Below are 9,169 nucleotides of genomic sequence, written 5' to 3'. Positions count from 1 at the left end.
ACAACTGTTTATCTCGCAAAGTCTTTAATACTATTTTTAGACGCTCGGCATGTTCATTCTCATCACATGAATAAATCAATATGTCATCAATGAATATGACAAAAAATTGATCTAAATATGGTCTGAAAATTTTATTCATCAAATCCATAAAGATAGCAGGTGTGTTAGTCAATCCGAAAGGCATAACTAAAATTCATAGTGGCCATACCTCGTTCAGAAAGCAGTTTTCGGAATGTTTGAGTCTTTTACTCGCAACTGTTAATAGCCTGATCTCAAATCTATTTTTAAAACACATCAGCTCCTTTCAACTAATCAACCAAGTCATCAATTCGGGGCAGAGGATACTTATTCTTGATAGTCACTTTATTCAACTGATGATAATCTATACACATTCTCATCGTACAGTCTTTCTTTTTCACAAATAGTCTAGCAAATCCTCTATTGGTCAATTCTTGCAACTGAGACTTTAATTCTTTTAATTTGATCGGAGCCATTATACACGGAGCTATCAAAATTAGAGTAGTACTAGGTACCAATTTAATGCCAAATTCAACTTCTCTAACTGGAGGTAAACCCGGAAGTTCTTCAGGAAACACATCAGGAAACTCACATACAACAGGCACTGATTCAACTTTCTTTTCTGATACTTTCGAATCGATCACATAGGCAAAGTAGGCTTCACAACTCTTTCTCACAATACTCAAAGCTTTCATCGAAGATATTACAGCAGGTAATCCATTCAAATCACTAGATTCAATTCTGACTATTTCATCATTATTGCATCTCAAATCAATAGTTTTCTGTTTGTAGTTCACAATAGCATCATGCAAAGTTAACCAATCCATACCCAAAATTATATCAAATTCATCAAGAGGTAACAACATCAGATCAGCCGAAAAACAAGTGTCTCGAAACATTAACAGACAATTCTTGCAGAATTTATCAACCAACAGACATCTGCCTAGGGGGTTCGAAACTCTAATTACAAACTCAATAGACTCTACAGACGAAGTCTTACTGTTGACTAAATTAATGCATATAGACAAATGTGTCGATCCAGGATCTATCAAAGCAATCACAAAAGTATCATAAAGAGTAAATGTACCCATCATCACATCTGGTGAAGAATCTTCCTCACGAGTTCAAATAGCATAGGCTCTGGCAGGTGCACGAACCTCGGATCTAACAGCTATGTCTTTTGTTACCCTCTTACTGCCGCTCACATTTTCTCGTATTTCTGGGAGGTCTACCACTAGAAGCATTGCTGCTTGGTCTCAGATTTTGCACACTTTCTTGCTCGACAAATTTAGGGCAATCACAGATAAAATGGTCTAACAATCTACATTTAAAACAAGCCCGATCATACAGTCTACAATTACCAGGATGTCTTTTACCACAATGCTTGCACTCAGGGCGATCGAATTTAGCATTTCCAACACTGGCAACAGATATAGCTTAAGCTTTCAAGTTCGAGTACGATCTAGTATGATCTCTAATCGAATGTGCCACATTAGTTTTTGAATGGCTATTATCATCTCTAAACTTCTTTGAGGCAGACTGAAATGCTTTGACCGATGATCTATTTCGCACTTCTCTAGCTTTAAAATCGGCTTTTCTTTTCTCTTTTCCAAGATCTTTCACTTTACATGCTCGTTCAACAAGCACAATGAATTCTTTGATTTCAAGAATCCCAACTAGAAAACAGATATCCTCGTTCAAACCATCTTCAAATCTTTTGCACATTATTGCCTCAGAAGATACACACTCAGGAGCATACTGACTCAGTCTTACAAATTCCCATTCATATTCTGTGACAGACATACGACCTTGTTTAAGCTCAAGAAACACTTTACGTTTTTGGTCGATAAATCTCTGACCGATGTACTTTTTTGGAAATTTAGCTTGGAAGAAATCCCAGGCAACCTGCTCACTCGGAACCACAGATATTAAAGTCTTCCACCAATGGTATGCTGTATCTCTCAGAAGTGAAACGGCACATTTTATGCATTCTTCAGGATCCGAAGATAATTCATCGAATACTCTTATCGTGTTCTCTAACCAGAACTCGACCCTTTCAGTATCATTATTTGTTGTAGCTTGGAACTCTTCAGCCCTATATTTTCTAATTTTACCTATCGGAGGCTTACTTAGCTGAACTAGGTTCACTAATGGCATGACAGGAGCTTGTGGAGAATTGAACGGGGGTGGCGGTTGTTGTACAGCCGAATTGGTTCTAATAATTTGCTAAACCAGCCGTTCATCATTTGATAGAAAGCTTGTCTAGCCTCTCCATCATTGCTATTCGTAGTTGGTCTAGAATCGAATGGTACCGTCCCTTACGAGGGAGTAGGTTCATTGCTTTCGACATCATCCATTACGGCTCGCTCGAGACCTATTTGCTATATAAAAGCACATTCCAATGTCAAGATTCATCACACTATCGCAATTCATAAATATGGCATGTATAGCTAGACTCATATACGCTATGGTAGTCCTAGAACCAACTAAACCATAGCTTTGATACCAAATTAAAATGTAACACTCCTAACTCATAACCGTCACCAAAATAGGTTAAGAGGCATTACTGGACTCGTAACTTAGATCAGAACAATCAAATATCAAATATCATCTCAATTCAATAAATACAAGTCATTCATAATTAATATGAATTTAAACCAAGCGTACAAAGTCTAAACCAAGCATTCAAGACCAAATCGATAACATATAAAAGTTTCTAAACTTTTAAAATTTTTAAAAATTTCAAAGGTCACACGCCTGTGTGAATAGGCCGTGTGCCTCACATGGCATTAGACATGCCCGTGTGTCTAAGCTGTGGAAAAATAGGGCATACTTACTTACTTATCCACACGGCCATAAGACACGCCCGTGTGCCAGGCTGTGTGAAAATTAGAAAGGCTACTAACTTGAGGGTATATTGACTTTAATTCGTAGGGTACCCCAGGGGATACACAGCTGTGTAACGTGACCGTGTGTCGTACACGGCTGAGGCACATGCCCGTGTGGACAAAAATAGGCCATTTGAATAGCCAACTTGCCACCCCAATTGGGTCAGACCTACAAGCACCAAACTAAGCATATTTGCACAACCTTTTATGACCAATTCACAACCAAAACATAAGCCATTCATGACATATCATTACCAACCAATTTCATGCTCATAAGCCTTACTAATCTCTGGTAAAACATAAGACAAAGGCATATCAATACATTTCTTTCAATACATCATTTAATCTTATGATCAAAACTTATCAATTACCATAGCTAACATCAACCAAAAGCGTACCATTTTTACCATTTATTATATCCATACATAAACATACCAAATATATATTATTGCCTCACATTTCATAAACAAAAAACCATATCATAATGGCATCCATACCGAGCCATATCACATGGCTAAATATATACATCACAAAACATAATCTAAACACTTCTAGCCTATACATGCCATACTTCAATATATACGTTTTCAAAAGTACCAAAATAAGGTTCGATAGTGTGGTGACGATCCTCGACAATCCCCGAGCTCACAGTAGCTTCGATATCTATAAAACAATGTAAACATACACAGAGTAAGCTTTCAAAAGCTTAGTAGGCCATACACAAATAAATTTATCGACATAAGCATATAAACATCAAGAATAAATGTACTTTAAGACCAATATACTAACATATATCACATGGTTCACCTATAATTCACATGTTCTCAAAGATACATATACTTACCTTTCATTCTCAACGCAATGTACATTTCATATGTACTTGAATCGAATATGCATTTGACAAAATCATTCATTTCTCCGAATGCCGTTTGAACCATTAGAAAAAGTAAGGATACGCAGAAAGCTCAGAAAGCATATACAATGCCAACATCCCAAACGTGGTCTTACATGTAATCAAACATCGATGCCATTGTCCCAGACAAGGTCTTACACGAAATCAGATACGATGCCGATGTCCCAGACATAGTCTTACACATAAAACTGAAGTCGATACCAACGTCCCAGACGTGGTCTTACATGATAACAAATTTCGAAATCCTATGTCATGACATATGTATCCTAACTATTCCTAAGGTTCATATGGGGCTTCTTGAACGTCGGAACTTTGTCAATACTTTCTCTGATGTCTTATTTTTCTCAACTCATATACTTATTCATCATAGTTCAATGGCAATAAGCATAAATAAACCATTTCAAATACATTTATTTGTATATAGACTTACCTCATATAGATTCGGATGAATGAAATCGGTTACTCGACAACTTTCAACATTCCCCGATCTAACTCCGTATTCTTTAATTCCCGATCTATATAAATTCAAATTTAACTAATTCAATCACAAATTTATTCAAAACTATCCACAAACACACATTTGGGGAATTTTATAAACTAGCCCTCACATTTTCACGTTTTGACACTTTAGTCCCTAATTCACAAAATCACAAAATACACATAATTTGCTTGTACACAAGCTTAGCCAAATTTCTATAAGGTTCATATAAGTCCATGTAGTTCATTTATTTCTCATTTTAGTCCCTTGATTTACAAATTTCACAATTTAGCCCATTTTACTCAAAACCATCAAAAATCCAAAGACAAAACATATAAACCCAACATCAAACTATCATATTTCATCAATTAACAACATAGAGCTCATGAATTCATCTGTGCCACATTTTAAAATCATCATCAAAATTAGAAATTGAGGCATGGGCTTGATAGTATACCAAGCAACAATTACAAAAACGTAAAAATTATCAAAAATCGAGCAAAACACATACCTAAACCAAAGGAAACCAAGGTCAAACCCTAGTTTTATTTTCTTTGTGTTTTTCGGTCATGGATGAGCAAATGACCATATTTTCATAACTTTGTTTTATTTTAATTCATTTAATAAACATGTTACCATTTTACCCTTGAATTAAAACATTAACAAACCATATATATTAAGGTCATATATGTCCATTAACCATGTAAATAGAATAATAACCGCAAAAGAACCTCTCATAATAAAGCCATACCAAATAGGCACTTTTAACATAGAGCAGGAAACTTTTACATTTAACGCGATTAAGTCCTTTTTAAAAATTAATCACGCAAACATTCAAATTTTCAAACGAGACTTTCACACATGCTCATTCACATATCATAAACGTAGAAAATAATATTTAAATATTTTTTGACTCGGATACATGGTCTCGAAACCACTATTCCAACTAGGGTCTAAACCAGACTGTTACAGACACTATAACAATTTGCTCTTTCGGGTTATAAAACAAACCACCCTTTGTTCCCTTTGGATATGTTTCAAACATACACAATTTTTTTCTAAGTCCAGCTTCCTCACATCTTTATCCAATACGTGGGCTAGGCATTCCCAAATCCTTAAATGTTTTAGACTTGGCATCCTACCATGCCACAATTTGTATGGAGTTTTCAATCCTGCCTTCGTTGGCATATCATTCAGAATATAGCAAGTCATTTGTATCGCATATCCTCAGAAAGAGATTGGCACATTCGAATTACTTAACATCAAATGTATCATGTCTAACAATGTTCGATTCCTTCTCTCTACCAAGCCATTCTGTTGTAGAGTGCCCGACACGGCTAACTAGGATAGAATCTCATTCTCTATGAAATATCCTAAGAACTTATCAGATAAATGTTCTCCACCTCGATCAAACCTAAATGTCTTTATGGGTAATACTAGTTGATTCTCCACTTTTACACAGAAACTTTTGAGTTTATCAAAGGTTTCACTCTTGCGGTGCATCTAGTATACATTCCCATATCTAGAATAGTCATCAATAAAGGTTACATAATACTCGTAACCACCTCTTGCGCTAACGCTCATGGGGCCAAATACTTTAGTGTAAACAACTTCTAGAGGTTTTCTGGCCCTCGTTCCTTTTGCATTAAAATATCACTTAGTCATCTTACCTTCTAAGCAAGATTCACATTGTGGAAGATAAACTTCTTTAAGCGAACTTAAGATGTCTTCTTTCACAAGTCTAATGATTCTTTCTCGGTTAATATGACCAAGTCTCAAATGCCAAAGGTACATCTCATTAGAGTGAGAAGTTTTAATTCTTTTATTCAATATTTTAGTCTCAAGCAGTATGTACATCTTTAGTTTAATAAAATAGAGATTATTTGTCATTCATCCATTAAAGATAAGATTGTGATTTCTAAATATTGCAGTTTAATTATTAAAAGTCACGGTCAAGTCATCTTTATATAAACATGCAATAGAAATTAAGTTTCTTTTGGAACTTGGAACATAGAAAACATTTTTTAAAATAATCTACCTAAAATTATCAAAATAAATATGTACATCTCCCACTGCTTCAACTGCCACACTTGTCCTATTCTCGGTCCACAATGATAAGGTCCTATCTTTTAGATCTTTTGCCTCCTCGAACCACTATAGAGAAACACAAACATTATTAGTTGCTCCCAAATCAATGACCCAGTGGTCTATTGACACTTCCACTAAAAAAGCTTCTATTATCAAGATTTCTATACATTTGCCTTTGGTAGCTAGGTATTTGTTCCACTTATTACAGTTTGCCTTGAAGTGTCCTTTCTTGCTACAAAAGAACCATTTAGACTTAAATAAGTCTTTAGGCTTTCAGGTTCTCTTCCTTTCCATTTGTGGTGGCCTAAATACCTTAGCTTTGCCTTTCTTAGTGCAATTTTCCTTCCCTTTTGAGGAAGAAGCGACGCCTATATTTGCTTTTGCTCTTTGGACTGGCTGACCGCCATTCAACTTTAACTCATAGGATTGTAACTCCTTTATGAGTTGTGTAAGCGTTAGGTTTTTGTTGCCAATGTTATATGCGACCCAAAAAATAGTAAAATCCTTTGACAAACATTTGCTCACCATTTCAATTTGAGTATTCTAGTCCAAATTGACCTCATTGTCTGTAACCTTGGCAAAGTATCCCATAAGAGTGATTATATGGTCTTTGACTGGAGTGTCGGGGTTTTGTTGGGCATTCATCAAGCTGGTTATGGCAGATTGTCAAGTCAAGGCACCTTGGCCTCCGAACATGTCTTTTAGCTTATCCTAGAATGGCTTTAGCATTCTTACAGCTCTTCAATTGCTTATGTAGAGTATTGGTCACGCTTGCCAGCGTATAGCAATGAGTTATCTCATCAGACTCTTCCTAACATTTTCTAGCCTCAACTTGAACAGCTGATGGACACTTATTATCAAGAATTGTTTTAAATTCCTCATAGCTCAAGACAATTATCAAGGTCATTTTCCATTCCTTATAGTTATTTCTGTTTAATTTATTTTCAGCGAGTATGCTCAATAAGAGAGTTAGTGCCATTTTCAAACTAAAAATAAAATATTCATATATTAATATATTTGTATTAAGTAAATGTTTAAAAACATTTTGCAACATCACGATATGCATTAAGATGATGCATGCATCTTACATTAAACCTTGAAACATTTGTAAGTCATTGCAATGATAATTCCTACACCTATTGAATCAAGTCATCTTGAGGTGATCATGATCAACTAGTAAAAATATGGATTTCCATCCAATTAGTATATGAACCTAATTCCCTAGGCATTCACATGTACTAATAATCGTGTAACATTTGGCCATCATTCTAACTTAAGCATAGCTCATTGAGGAGTTACTTAATTAGATGATCTTGAATGTATAATCATCAACTCAACACCTATTACATCATGTACCACAAATGTGTCATCTTGGGACAATCTCACCAAGTAGCATGCTGTGACTAGTTGTCTTCTTTGAAGACATAATTTCTTAATGTATCACATGGTAATACCTACCACAAGGATCGATCCAATTATCATATGATCATAAGAAATTACACTTACTTTTAGGAAGTCTTCTCAGTGAAATCCATATGACAACGTCTACCTTGGGGTAGGTCCATTTCATGCCATCACAAAAGACCATTGATGGAGATCATATGTCTTATTTAGGGACCTTCTCCCACTCAATATTGTAAAAAACATGTAAGATTTTTAATTTTCGGTTTCAATCATGTATGATCAATATATGCATGACAAATACATGTGGCATTCTTTCCTAAACTATGTGGCATGCTTATCTTATGTATGCATGACCTGCTATGACAATTTTATGATATTCATATTCAATTATTCACATGAGTCAATTAAACAATCTTGATTCTTCACAATTTTTCTTTTAAAAGAAAAATCAAGAAAGTAAACGTGAACCGCGCACCAGGTATCTTCCCAGGAAAGGGAGGTGAGTCATATTTGACCACTTAAAAACCAAGTCTTTCCTTGCTAGATCCAATACTAGACATGCATCTTCTTATTACCACACTTCTAATAGCAATAGAATAACCTAAAAAGTGAATGGAATAATAAAACACATGTATTTTCTCATTACCACACTTCTTATCTTTAATAGATCAACTGTGAATCATATCATATATATATATATATATATATATATATCACAATTATATCATAAAAAATTAGTAAACAAATATATGAAGATATGGGTAATAAAATAAAATTATCAATCAAGGTTTTCATGGTTCTATTTCTAGAAAATAAATGAAAAACAAAAATCACATAGTTTTTCATCACAAGGCATTCCTTGTGTCTTCGATAGTCATTGCTCCATCTTCTTCTTGTCATAGACTCTTTTTTGGAAAAGTTACATTTATGTCCTATGTCCGTTTTTGGCTCACAAGAATTCTATAAATAAAAAATAATCTTACATGGAGATCATAGTCCACGGTCTATTTCCTAAGAACCACAATCTTGGCACAAAACTAAATTATATAACAAATATATATAATATTGCATTCATTCACATGCATTCCCCTAAACATGCGAATAATTACAAGAATGTCACATCTTATCCAATATTACTCAAACAAGATGAAAAGAGAGATTTGGCCTCAGTTTACACCATAAACATAGCAAAACTTGGCTCTTGATAACAATTGTTAGAAAAAAATCCTATTTGAAAACAGTTTTCGTGCACAGTGAAAAATTAAAATTTTGAAAACAGGCTCAGTTTGTGATATTTATAGCAATAAACCTTAATCAAATTCGTACCAATGTTTTTGGATAAATGAATCCTTAATGTCTTTTGGCTTTCAACCAAATTAT

This window comes from Gossypium arboreum, chromosome 3 (genome assembly GCF_025698485.1).
Source record: "Gossypium arboreum isolate Shixiya-1 chromosome 3, ASM2569848v2, whole genome shotgun sequence".
NCBI classification, from domain to species: domain Eukaryota; kingdom Viridiplantae; phylum Streptophyta; class Magnoliopsida; order Malvales; family Malvaceae; genus Gossypium; species Gossypium arboreum.
The sequence above is the reverse complement of the archived record's forward strand: the minus strand, read 5'-3'. Positions refer to the sequence as shown.